This window comes from Phoxinus phoxinus, assembly GCF_949152265.1.
Source record: "Phoxinus phoxinus genome assembly, chromosome: 13".
NCBI lineage: Eukaryota > Metazoa > Chordata > Actinopteri > Cypriniformes > Leuciscidae > Phoxinus > Phoxinus phoxinus.
In genome coordinates, this window is record NC_136888.1 from 8,024,175 (window position 1) to 8,039,679 (window position 15,505).

Sequence of the window (15,505 nt, forward strand, 5' to 3'; positions counted from 1 at the left end):
ATTGAACTTATTTCCGGTCAAAGGGTCCTAAGATTTAAAAAAAGTTATAGACTACTTTTGATGAAAAATTTGCCATACAGAGTCTTTGAATGAATTCTGTATACAGAGGTCACTTTTTGACTTACTGGACTCTTCCTGGCCAAAGAGTACCTGAACGTTAACTTGCTATTCATAAAGATTGACTTGTTGTGATGTTATATTACCCATACAGAAGTCCATATTTGACACAAGGAAAATATTTCTGGCCAAAAAATTCTGAATCTTGAACTTTCCACATATAGTCATAGACAACTTCTGATTATTCATTAGTCATATTGGAGTCATTTATAAGTCCATATCTTGACTGATTGAACTTATTTCTGGTTAAAGGGTCCTTAATTGGTTTTAAACTATATAAACTTAGAGACTCCTTCTGATGTTAAATCAGCCATTCAGAATTCCATATTTGACCTACAGAACATATTTTTGGCCAAAGAGTCCTCATCTTGATTTTTCGAGACATACTCATTGACTCATTCTGATGCTTCATAAGCCATATATGGCCATATCTGACCTATTGAACTTATTTCCGGTCACCTTCTATACATTCTCGTTAACACCTTCTGATATTACGTCAGCCATACAGAAGTCCATATTTGACCAAATAAACATATTTTTGGCCAAAGAGTCCTCAATCTTGAACTTTCTACACACTCACAATCTCCTTCTGATGCTTCATAAGCCATATATGGCCATATCTGACCTATTGAACTTATTTCCGGTCAAAGGGTCCTGAGTTTTAAAAAAATTTATAGACTACTTTTGATGAAAAATTTGCCCTACAGAGTCTTTGAACTCTGTATACAGAGGTCACTTTTTGACTTACTGGACTCTTCCTGGCCAAAGAGTACCTGAACGTTAACTTGCTATTCATAAAGATTGACTTGTTGTGATGTTATATTACCCATACAGAAGTCCATATTTGACAGAAGGAAAATATTTCTGGCCAAAAAATTCTGAATCTTGAACTCTCCACATATACTCATAGACAACTTCTGATGCTTCATTAGTCATATTGAAGTCATTTATAAGTCCATATCTTGACTGATTGAACTTATTTCTGGTCAAAGGGTCCTTAATTGGTTTTAAACTATATAAACTTAGAGACTCCTTCTGATGTTAAATCAGCCATTCAGAATTCCATATTTGACCTACTGAACATATTTTTGGCCAAAGAGTCCTCATCTTGAGTTTTCGAGACATACTCATTGACTCATTCTGATGCTTCATAAGCCATATATGGCCATATCTGACCTATTGAACTTATTTCCGGTCACCTTCTTTACATTCTCGTTAACACCTTCTGATATTACGTCAGCCATACAGAAGTCCATATTTGATCAAATGAACATATTTATGGCCAAAGAGTCCTCAATCTTGAACTTTCTACACACTCACAATCTCCTTCTGATGCTTCATAAGCCATATATGGCCATATCTGACCTATTGAACTTATTTCCGGTCAAAGGGTCCTAAGATTTAAAAAAAGTTATAGACTACTTTTGATGAAAAATTTGCCATACAGAGTCTTTGAACTCTGTATACAGAGTTCACTTTTTGACTTACTGGACTCTTCCTGGCCAAAGAGTACCTGAACGTTAACTTGCTATTCATAAAGATTGACTTGTTGTGATGTTATATTACCCATACAGAAGTCCATATTTGACAAAAGGAAAAAAATTCTGGCCAAAAAATTCTGAATCTTGAACTTTCCACATATACTCATAGACAACTTCTGATGCTTCATTACTCATATTGAAGTCCATTTATAAGTCCATATCTTGACTGTTTGAACTTATTTCTGGTCAAAGGGTCCTTAATTGGTTTTAAACTATATACATTTAGAGACTCCTTCTGATGTTAAATCAGCCATTCAGAATTCCATATTTGACATACTGAACATATTTTTGGCCAAAGAGTCCTCATCTTGATTTTTCGAGACATACTCATTGACTCATTCTGATGCTTCATAAGCCATATATGGCCATAGCTGACCTATTGAACTTATTTCCGGTCACCTTCTATACATTCTCGTTAACACCTTCTGATATTACGTCAGCCATACAGAAGTCCATATTTGACCAAATAAACATATTTCTGGCCAAAGAGTCCTCAATCTTGAACTTTCTACACACTCACAATCTCCTTCTGATGCTTCATAAGCCATATATGGCCATATCTGACCTATTGAACTCATTTCCGGTCAAAGGGTCCTAAGATTTAAAAAAAGTTATAGACTACTTTTGATGAAAAATTTGCCATACAGAGTCTTTGAACTCTTTATACAGAGGTCACTTTTTGACTTACTGGACTCTTCCTGGCCAAAGAGTACCTGAACGTTAACTTGCTATTCATAAAGATTGACTTGTTGTGATGTTATATTACCCATACAGAAGTCCATATTTGACACAAGGAAAATATTTCTGGCCAAAAAATTCTGAATCTTGAACTCTCCACATATACTCATAGAAAACTTCTGGTGCTTCATTAGTCATATTGAAGTCATTTATAAGTCCATATCTTGACTGATTGAACTTATTTCTGGTCAAAGGGTCCTTAATTGGTTTTAAACTATATAAACTTAGAGACTCCTTCTGATGTTAAATCAGCCATTCAGAATTCCATATTTTACCTACTGAACATATTTTTGGCCAAAGAGTCCTCATCTTGATTTTTCGAGACATACTCATTGACTCATTCTGATGCTTCATAAGCCATATATGGCCATATCTGACCTATTGAACTTATTTCCGGTCACCTTCTTTACATTCTCGTTAACACCTTCTGATATTACGTCAGCCATACAGAAGTCCATATTTGATCAAATGAACATATTTCTGGCCAAAGAGTCCTCAATCTTGAACTTTCTACACACTCACAATCTCCTTCTGATGCTTCATAAGCCATATATGGCCATATCTGACCTATTGAACTTATTTCCGGTCAAAGGGTCCTAAGATTTAAAAAAAGTTATAGACTACTTTTGATGAAAAATTTGCCATACAGAGTCTTTGAACTCTGTATACAGAGGTCACTTTTTGACTTACTGGACTCTTCCTGGCCAAAGAGTACCTGAACGTTAACTTGCTATTCATAAAGATTGACTTGTTGTGATGTTATATTACCCATACAGAAGTCCATATTTGACACAAGGAAAATATTTCTGGCCAAAAAATTCTGAATCTTGAACTTTCCATATATACTCATAGACAACTTCTGATGCTTCATTAGTCATATTGAAGTCATTTATAAGTCCATATCTTGACTGATTGAACTTATTTCTGGTCAAATGGTCCTTAATTGGTTTTAAACTATATAAACTTAGAGACTCCTTCTGATGTTAAATCAGCCATTCAGAATTCCATATTTGACCTACTGAACATATTTTTGGCCAAAGAGTCCTCATCTTGATTTTTCGAGACATACTCATTGACTCATTCTGATGCTTCATAAGCCTTATATGGCCATATCTGACCTATTGAACTTATTTCCGGTCACCTTCTTTACATTCTCGTTAACACCTTCTGATATTACGTCAGCCATACAGAAGTCCATATTTGATCAAATGAACATATTTATGGCCAAAGAGTCCTCAATCTTGAACTTTCTACACACTCACAATCTCCTTCTGATGCTTCATAAGCCATATATGGCCATATCTGACCTATTGAACTTATTTCCGGTCAAAGGGTCCTAAGATTTAAAAAAAGTTATAGACTACTTTTGATGAAAAATTTGCCATACAGAGTCTTTGAACTCTGTATACAGAGTTCACTTTTTGACTTACTGGACTCTTCCTGGCCAAAGAGTACCTGAACGTTAACTTGCTATTCATAAAGATTGACTTGTTGTGATGTTATATTACCCATACAGAAGTCCATATTTGACACAAGAAAAACATTTCTGGCCAAAAAATTCTGAATCTTGAACTTTCCACATATACTCATAGACATCTTCTGATGCTTCATTACTCATATTGAAGTCCATTTATAAGTCCATATCTTGACTGTTTGAACTTATTTCTGGTCAAAGGGTCCTTAATTGGTTTTAAACTATATACATTTAGAGACTCCTTCTGATGTTAAAGCAGCCATTCAGAATTCCATATTTGACCTACTGAACATATTTTTGGCCAAAGAGTCCTCATCTTGATTTTTCGAGACATACTCATTGACTAATTCTGATGCTTCAGAAGCCATATATGGCCATAGCTGACCTATTGAACTTATTTCCGGTCACCTTCTATACATTCTCGTTAACACCTTCTGATATTACGTCAGCCATACAGAAGTCCATATTTGACCAAATAAACATATTTCTGGCCAAAGAGTCCTCAATCTTGAACTTTCTACACACTCACAATATCCTTCTGATAAGCCATATATGGCCATATCTGACCTATTGAACTTATTTCCGGTCAAAGGGTCCTAAGTTTTAAAAAAAGTTATAGACTACTTTTGATGAAAAATTTGCCATACAGAGTCTTTGAACTCTGTATGAGGTCACTTTTTGACTTACTGGACTCTTCCTGGCCAAAGAGTACCTGAACGTTAACTTGCTATTCATAAAGATTGACTTGTTGTGATGTTATATTACCCATACAGAACTCCATATTTGACACAAGGAAAATATTTCTGGCCAAAAAATTCTAAATCTTGAACTCTCCACATATACTCATAGACAACTTCTGATGCTTCATTAGTCATATTGAAGTCATTTATAAGTCCATATCTTGACTGATTGAACTTATTTCTGGTCAAAGGGTCCTTAATTGGTTTTAAACTATATAAACTTAGAGACTCCTTCTGATGTTAAATCAGCCATTCAGAATTCCATATTTGACCTACTGAACATATTTTTGGCCAAAGAGTCCTCATCTTGATTTTTCGAGACATACTCATTGACTCATTCTGATGCTTCATAAGCCATATATGGCCATATCTGACCTATTGAACTTATTTCCGGTCACCTTCTATACATTCTCGTTAACACCTTCTGATATTACGTCAGCCATACAGAAGTCCATATTTGACCAAATAAACATATTTTTGGCCAAAGAGTCCTCAATCTTGAACTTTCTACACACTCACAATCTCCTTCTGATGCTTCATAAGCCATATATGGCCATATCTGACCTATTGAACTTATTTCCGGTCAAAGGGTCCTGAGTTTTAAAAAAATTTATAGACTACTTTTGATGAAAAATTTGCCCTACAGAGTCTTTGAACTCTGTATACAGAGGTCACTTTTTGACTTACTGGACTCTTCCTGGCCAAAGAGTACCTGAACGTTAACTTGCTATTCATAAAGATTGACTTGTTGTGATGTTATATTACCCATACAGAAGTCCATATTTGACAGAAGGAAAATATTTCTGGCCAAAAAATTCTGAATCTTGAACTCTCCACATATACTCATAGACAACTTCTGATGCTTCATTAGTCATATTGAAGTCATTTATAAGTCCATATCTTGACTGATTGAACTTATTTCTGGTCAAAGGGTCCTTAATTGGTTTTAAACTATATAAACGTAGAGACTCCTTCTGATGTTAAATCAGCCATTCAGAATTCCATATTTGACCTACTGAACATATTTTTGGCCAAAGAGTCCTCATCTTGAGTTTTCGAGACATACTCATTGACTCATTCTGATGCTTCATAAGCCATATATGGCCATATCTGACCTATTGAACTTATTTTCGGTCACCTTCTTTACATTCTCGTTAACACCTTCTGATATTACGTCAGCCATACAGAAGTCCATATTTGATCAAATGAACATATTTATGGCCAAAGAGTCCTCAATCTTGAACTTTCTACACACTCACAATCTCCTTCTGATGCTTCATAAGCCATATATGGCCATATCTGACCTATTGAACTTATTTCCGGTCAAAGGGTCCTAAGATTTAAAAAAAGTTATAGACTACTTTTGATGAAAAATTTGCCATACAGAGTCTTTGAACTCTGTATACAGAGTTCACTTTTTGACTTACTGGACTCTTCCTGGCCAAAGAGTACCTGAACGTTAACTTGCTATTCATAAAGATTGACTTGTTGTGATGTTATATTACCCATACAGAAGTCCATATTTGACAAAAGGAAAAAAATTCTGGCCAAAAAATTCTGAATCTTGAACTTTCCACATATACTCATAGACAACTTCTGATGCTTCATTACTCATATTGAAGTCCATTTATAAGTCCATATCTTGACTGTTTGAACTTATTTCTGGTCAAAGGGTCCTTAACTGGTTTTAAACTATATACATTTAGAGACTCCTTCTGATGTTAAATCAGCCATTCAGAATTCCATATTTGACATACTGAACATATTTTTGGCCAAAGAGTCCTCATCTTGATTTTTCGAGACATACTCATTGACTCATTCTGATGCTTCATAAGCCATATATGGCCATAGCTGACCTATTGAACTTATTTCCGGTCACCTTCTATACATTCTCGTTAACACCTTCTGATATTACGTCAGCCATACAGAAGTCCATATTTGACCAAATAAACATATTTCTGGCCAAAGAGTCCTCAATCTTGAACTTTCTACACACTCACAATCTCCTTCTGATGCTTCATAAGCCATATATGGCCATATCTGACCTATTGAACTCATTTCCGGTCAAAGGGTCCTAAGTTTTAAAAAAAGTTATAGACTACTTTTGATGAAAAATTTGCCATACAGAGTCTTTGAACTCTGTATACAGAGTTCACTTTTTGACTTACTGGACTCTTCCTGGCCAAAGAGTACCTGAACGTTAACTTGCTATTCATAAAGATTGACTTGTTGTGATGTTATATTACCCATACAGAAGTCCATATTTGACACAAGAAAAACATTTCTGGCCAAAAAATTCTGAATCTTGAACTTTCCACATATACTCATAGACAACTTCTGATGCTTCATTAGTCATATTGAAGTCATTTATAAGTCCATATCTTGACTGATTGAACTTATTTCTGGTCAAAGGGTCCTTAATTGGTTTTAAACTATATAAACTTAGAGACTCCTTCTGATGTTAAATCAGCCATTCAGAATTCCATATTTGACCTACTGAACATATTTTTGGCCAAAGAGTCCTCATCTTGATTTTTCGAGACATACTCATTGACTCATTCTGATGCTTCATAAGCCATATATGGCCATATCTGACCTATTGAACTTATTTCCGGTTAAAGGGTCCTAAAAAGTTTTTTTTTTTTTTAAATAGACTACTTTTGATAAAAAATCTGCCATACAGAGTCTTTGAATTCTGTATACAGAGGTCACTTTTTGACTTAGTGGACATATTCCTGGCCAAAGAGTACCTGAACATTAACTTGCTATTCATAAAGATTGACTTGTTGTGATGTTATATTACCCATACAGAAGTCCATATTTGACACAAGGAAAATATTTCTGGCCAAAAAATTCTGAATCTTGAACTTTCCACATATACTCATAGACAACTTCTGATGCTTCATTAGTCATATTGAAGTCATTTATAAGTCCATATCTTGACTGATTGAACTTATTTCTGGTCAAAGGGTCCTTAATTGGTTTTAAACTATATAAACTTAGAGACTCCTTCTGATGTTAAATCAGCCATTCAGAATTCCATATTTGACCTACTGAACATATTTTTGGCCAAAGAGTCCTCATCTTGATTTTTCGAGACATACTCATTGACTCATTCTGATGCTTCATAAGCCTTATATGGCCATATCTGACCTATTGAACTTATTTCCGGTCACCTTCTTTACATTCTCGTTAACACCTTCTGATATTACGTCAGCCATACAGAAGTCCATATTTGATCAAATGAACATATTTATGGCCAAAGAGTCCTCAATCTTGAACTTTCTACACACTCACAATCTCCTTCTGATGCTTCATAAGCCATATATGGCCATATCTGACCTATTGAACTTATTTCCGGTCAAAGGGTCCTAAGATTTAAAAAAAGTTATAGACTACTTTTGATGAAAAATTTGCCATACAGAGTCTTTGAACTCTGTATACAGAGGTCACTTTTTGACTTACTGGACTCTTCCTGGCCAAAGAGTACCTGAACGTTAACTTGCTATTCATAAAGATTGACTTGTTGTGATGTTATATTACCCATACAGAAGTCCATATTTGACACAAGGAAAATATTTCTGGCCAAAAAATTCTGAATCTTGAACTTTCCATATATACTCATAGACAACTTCTGATGCTTCATTAGTCATATTGAAGTCATTTATAAGTCCATATCTTGACTGATTGAACTTATTTCTGGTCAAATGGTCCTTAATTGGTTTTAAACTATATAAACTTAGAGACTCCTTCTGATGTTAAATCAGCCATTCAGAATTCCATATTTGACCTACTGAACATATTTTTGGCCAAAGAGTCCTCATCTTGATTTTTCGAGACATACTCATTGACTCATTCTGATGCTTCATAAGCCATATATGGCCATATCTGACCTATTGAACTTATTTCCGGTCACCTTCTTTACATTCTCGTTAACACCTTCTGATATTACGTCAGCCATACAGAAGTCCATATTTGATCAAATGAACATATTTCTGGCCAAAGAGTCCTCAATCTTTTTTTTGAACTTTATTGCCAAAAGTAAACATTGCTGGCAATTTATACAGTACAGCAACAGAACACATAAAACACATACAAAACACAATAGAACAACAAAAAATAATAAAATAAATAAATAATAAAAAATAAATAAACATAAAAATTACATGGAGGTCACCTTATGGTTGAGCTACGTTCAGGACATATATTTACCGCCTAGAAGCATGGTAAATACATCGTTAAATAACACAGTATGTTTACGCTATTATTCTAAGTCAAGGCCGATAATGACAGGGTTCCATCTTCTTACAAACACTGGTACTTTCATCTGTAAAATAGCAGTCATATTTTCCATTGTACGGACCTGCTTGACTTTTTGTATCCACTGGGCTTTTGTAGGAGGGCTAGGCTTCAACCAGTTAATAGTGATCATTTTTCTTGCAATCATTAACAGAATATGTAACATGTGGCGTTGATCCTTAGAAAGCAAGTTTTCAGGTATTTTCTCCAGTAAAAAAAATAAAGGGTCCAAAGGAAAATCCATCCTGAAAATTTTGTCCACTTCCTCTTTAATGTCTTTCCAGTATGTCTGTATCACAGAACAATCCCAGAATATATGTGTATGATCCCCCACCCTGCCACAGTTCCTCCAGCAGATGTTGGGGGCATTGTTTTTAAACATTGATACCTTGAGAGGAGTCCTAAAGAATCTAATCTTCATCTTCCAATCAAATTCTTTCCACATTTGACTCCCAATCCCTGTATGACTTGCCCTACATATGTCTTCCCATGTTTCATCCTCTATAATTGTATTAAGTTCCATTTCCCATTCATTTTTAATATGAAGAGTGTTGTCTGATGTGTCTTTCATAAGACTCTTATAAATATGTGATACTTGACGCCTTGTTGATATCACTTGTTGAGAAATATGTATAAAATACCGTTCAACATCGGTTGGATCTTTTTTAAGACTTTCCCAATCTGTGTGCTTTGTGATGTAATGTCTTATTTGTAGAAACCTATAAAAGTCATTTGAGGGCAAATCAAACTTTTCTTGCAATTGTGAAAATGCTCGTAGTGTGTTGTTTTCAAACAACTGATTTATAGTGACCAACCCCTTTTCCGCCCATCTTCTGTATGCTAGGTCTGTCACAGATGGGAGAAACTCAATGTTTCCAAGAATGGGCATTGCCCTAGATAGAGCCCTAGACCCCTTTAACTGTTTCTGAGCCCAATTCCAGACCTTTAGTGTGTGCTTGACCCAAATATTATTAATTTTAATTTTTTTTTGTGCCTGCCGACTAAGAAATGGAAGAGTAGATAGTGATATCCCTTTTAAAGAATTCTGCTCTATGGATATCCACCCATTCTCTTCATCTTTAGTCACCCATGCCACTATTGCTCTAAGTTGAGCTGCCCAGTAATACATTTTAAGATTAGGTAGACCCAGTCCTCCTTTTTCTTTACTTGCCATCAATATTTTTAGCCGTATTCTGGGTCTCCTATTTTGCCATATAAATTGTGATATACGTTTTTCAAGAAGCTTAAGCGTTGATTGTGGTACATGGATAGGCAAAGATTGAAACAAAAAAAGGAGTCTAGGTAGAATATTCATCCTTACTGACTCTATTCGGCCAAAAAGTGACAAAGGCAGCATATCCCACCTACTTATATCTTGGTTGATCTCTTTGACTAGTTTGTGATAATTGGAGGAATACAGTTGTGCTGGTTTTGGTGTCAAAATAACACCTAAATATCTAAATCCCTGTTTGGATTTCCTTAAGGATACCAATTTGTCTAATTGTTGAGGCCATTCACCACTTATCATCATTGCTTCAGATTTATTTGTATTTATTTTATATCCTGAAACTGCACCGTAACTATTAAGACTGTTTAAAAGTGCAGGAATAGAAACCATGGGGCGTTCTAAGAATAACAAAATATCATCCGCAAATAACGCTAGTTTGTGTTGAGACATTCCCTCATCAGGAATACCCAGTATGAGAGGGTTTGTCCTTATTAATTCCGCCAATGGCTCTATGCTTAAGGCAAATAAAGAAGGAGATAAAGAATCCCCCTGCCGGGTGCCACGTCCCAATGGAAAGAAATTAGAGCAATGCCCATTTACTCTGACTCTAGATTTCGGGTTTTTATAAAATATACCTATCCATTTAATAAATGTGTCACTGAAGCCCATATATCTGAGAGTCTGTTGTAGAAAAGTCCAATCAACCCTATCAAATGCCTTCTCAGCATCTAAGCTGAGAAGCATTGAAGGCGTGTTCCTTTTGGCTGCGATGGATTGCAAGTTTAAAGCCCTCCTGACATTGTCCACTCCCTGTCTATTACTAATAAACCCGGTTTGATCCGGTTTTACTAATTTATGTATGCACTTTTGTATTCTTTTTGCTATAATGGAGGTAAGAATTTTAAGATCAACGCATAGGAGGCTAATTGGACGATAAGATGTACACTGGGTTGGGTCTTTGTTTTCTTTGTGGATAACACTTATTATTGCTTCTGACCACGATCCAGGTGGATCTCCCTTCTCCAGTACATAGTTATATACTTTACACAAGATTGGGGTCATGTCATCTATAAATGTTTTGTAGTATTCCCCAGGAAAACCATCTGTACCTGGAGATTTATTATTTTTAAGGTTTAAAATATTATCTCGTATTTCTATTTCTGATATTGGCAGAGACATTATGTTAGCCTCTTCTGATGTTAGTTTTGCCAACTTGATGGATCTGAAAAAAGATTCCATTTTGTCTTTTTTTTGTGGATCCGACTGCTCTTCATATAACTTTCTATACACAGGTTTCTTGTATACAAACAATACCGGATGCGCGCGCATCCAAGAGGCAAGACCGCTATATGTTATGCCGAGTTCTGTAAAAGAACATTGTAATTAACGTAGATTTCGCATTGTTTGTAAATTCTTGTTGACTCAATAATAAACTGCAATTTCAGAGATGAATCTGTTTGCTTGTGTTTCATTTGCATATTAATATAACATTATGTAAAAAGTTAGTTAGTTGACTAGTATGAAATTGTCCAACTAAGTTTGCGAATCATAAAAACATGACATACCCTATGCATTTAGGTTAGTTTACAGCACAACAGCTCCGCGTCATCTCTGCTTCTGCTAGATATAGCCGTAAAGACTGTTGCTTTCTGCCTCTTAGATGCGCGCGCATCTACGTGATGACGTTGCACAGAAACCCGTGTATAGTACGTGGCAAAAGCCTCTGTAATATCGGCAGGTTGTGTTAGGATTTCGTCACTCTCTGGGCTTTTTATTTTGTGAACCATCCTGCTATTTTGCTTTTTCCGCAATTGAAAAGCCAACAGGCGACTTGCTTTATTTCCCATTTCGTAATATTTTAGAGTCCTCAATCTTGAACTTTCTACACACTCACAATCTCCTTCTGATGCTTCATAAGCCATATATGGCCATCTCTGACCTATTGAACTTATTTCTGGTCAAAGGGTCCTTTAAAAAAAGTTATAGACTACTTTTGATGAAAAATTTGCCATACAGAGTCTTTGAACTCTGTATACAGAGGTCACCTTTTGACTTACTGGACTCTTCCTGGCCAAAGAGTACCTGAACGTTAACTTGCTATTCATAAAGATTGACTTGTTGTGATGTTATATTACCCATACAGAAGTCCATATTTGACACAAGGAAAATATTTCTGGCCAAAAAAATCTGAATCTTGAACTTTCCACATATAATCATAGACAACTTCTGATGCTTCATTAGTCATATTGAAGTCCATTTATAAGTCCATATCTTGACTGATTGAACTTATTTCTGGTCAAAGGGTCCTTAATTGGTTTTAAACTATATAAACTTAAAGACTCCTTCTGATGTTAAATCAGCCATTCAGAATTCCATATTTGACCTACTGAACATATTTTTGGCCAAAGAGTCCTCATCTTGATTTTTCTATACATACTCATTGACTCATTCTGATGCTTCATAAGCCATATATGGCCATATCTGACCTATTGAACTTATTTCCGGTCACTTTCTATACATTCTCGTTAACACCTTCTGATATTACGTCAGCCATACAGAAGTCCATATTTGACCAAATAAACATATTTCTGGCCAAAGAGTCCTCAATCTTGAACTTTCTACACACTCACAATCTCCTTCTGATGCTTCATAAGCCATATATGGCCATATCTGACCTATTGAACTTATTTCTGGTCAAAGGGTCCTAAGTTTTAAAAAAAAGTTATAGACTACTTTTGACCAAAAATTTGCCATACAGAGTCTTTGAACTCTGTATACAGAGGTCACTTTTTGACTTACTGGACTCTTCCTGACCAAAGAGTACCTGAACGTTAACTTGCTATTCATAAAGATTGACTTGTTGTGATGTTATATTACCCATACAGAAGTCCATATTTGACACAAGGAAAATATTTCTGGCCAAAAAATTCTGAATCTTGAACTTTCCACATATACTCATAGACAACTTCTGATGCTTCATTAGTCATATTGAAGTCCATTTATAAGTCCATATCTTGACTGATTGAACTTATTTCTGGTCAAAGGGTCCTTAATTGGTTTTAAACTATATAAACTTAGAGACTCCTTCTGATGTTAAATCAGCCATTCAGAATTCCATATTTGACCTACTGAACATATTTTTTGCCAAAGAGTCCTCATCTTGATTTTTCGAGACATACTCATTGACTCATTCTGATGCTTCATAAGCCATATATGGCCATATCTGACCTATTGAACTTATTTCCGGTCACTTTCTATACATTCTCATTAACACCTTCTGATATTACGTCAGCCATACAAAAGTCCATATTTGACCAAATAAACATATTTCTGGCCAAAGTGTCCTCAATCTTGAACTTTCTACACACTCACAATCTCTTTCTGATGCTTCATAAGCCATATATGGCCATATCTGACCTATTGAACTTATTTCCGGTCAAAGGGTCCTAAGTTTTAAAAAAAGTTATAGACTACTTTTGATGAAAAATTTGCCATACAGTGTCTTTGAACTCTGTATACAGAGGTCACTTTTTGACTTACTGGACTCTTCCTGGCCAAAGAGTACCTGAACGTTAACTTGCTATTCATAAAGATTGACTTGTTGTGATGTTATATTACCCATACAGAAGTCCATATTTGACACAAGGAAAATATTTCTGGCCAAAAAATTCTGAATCTTGAACTTTCCACATATACTCATAGACAAATTCTGATGCTTCATTAGTCATATTGAAGTCCATTTATAAGTCCATATCTTGACTGATTGAACTTATTTCTGGTCAAAGGGTCCTTAATTGGTTTTAAACTATATAAACTTAGAGACTCCTTCTGATGTTAAATCAGCCATTCAGAATTCCATATTTGACCTACTGAACATATTTTTGGCCAAAGAGTCCTCATCTTGATTTTTCGAGACATACTCATTGACTCATTCTGATGCTTCATAAGCCATATATGGCCATAGATGACCTATTGAACTTATTTCCGGTCACCTTCTATACATTCTCGTTAACACCTCGTTAATATCAGAATATTACGTCAGCCATACAGAAGTCCATATTTGACCAAATAAACATATTTCTGGCCAAAGAGTCCTCAATCTTGAACTTTCTACACACTCACAATCTCCTTCTGATGCTTCATAAGCCATATATGGCCATATCTGACCTATTGAACTTAATTCCGGTCAAAGGGTCCTAAGTTTTAAAAAAAGTTATAGACTACTTTTGATGAAAAATTTGCCATACAGAGTCTTTGAACTCTGTATACAGAGGTCACTTTTTGACTTACTGGACTCTTTCTGGCCAAAGAGTACCTGAACGTTAACTTGCTATTCATAAAGATTGACTTGTTGTGATGTTATATTACCCATACAGAAGTCCATATTTTTCACACAAAGAAAATATTTCTGGCCTAAAAATTCTGAATCTTGAACTTTCCACATATACTCATAGACAACTTCTGATGCTTCATTAGTCATATTGAAGTCCATTTATAAGTCCATATCTTGACTGATTGAACTTATTTCTGGTCAAAGGGTCCTTAATTGGGTTTTAAACTATATAGACTTAGAGACTCCTTCTGATGTTAAATCAACCATTCAGAATTCCATATTTGACCTACTGAACATATTTTTGGCCAAAGAGTCCTCATCTTGATTTATCGAGACATACTCATTGACTCATTCTGATGCTTCATAAGCCATATATGGCCATATCTGACCTATTGAACTTATTTCCGGTCACTTTCTATACATTCTCGTTAACACCTTCTGATATTACGTCAGCCATACAGAAGTCCATATTTGACCAAATAAACATATTTCTGGCCAAAGAGTCCTCAATCTTGAATTTTCTACACACTCACAATCTCCTTCTGATGCTTCATAAGCCATATATGGCCATATCTGACCTATTGAACTTAATTCCGGTCAAAGGGTCCTAAGTTTAAAAAAAAGTTATAGACTACTTTTGATGAAAAATTTGCCATACAGAGTCTTTGAACTCTGTATACAGAGGTCACTTTTTGACTTACTGGACTCTTCCTGACCAAAGAGTACCTGAACGTTAACTTGCTATTCATAAAGATTGACTTGTTGTGATGTTATATTACCCATACAGAAGTCCATATTTGACACAAGGAAAATATTTCTGGCCTAAAAATTCTGAATCTTGAACTTTCCACATATACTCATAGACAACTTCTGATGCTTCATTAGTCATACTGAAGTCCATTTATAAGTCCATATCTTGACTGATTGAATTTATTTCTGGTCAAAGGGTCCTTAATTGGGTTTTAAACTATATAAACATAGAGACTCCTTCTGATGTTAAATCAACCATTCAGAATTCCATATTTGACCTACTGA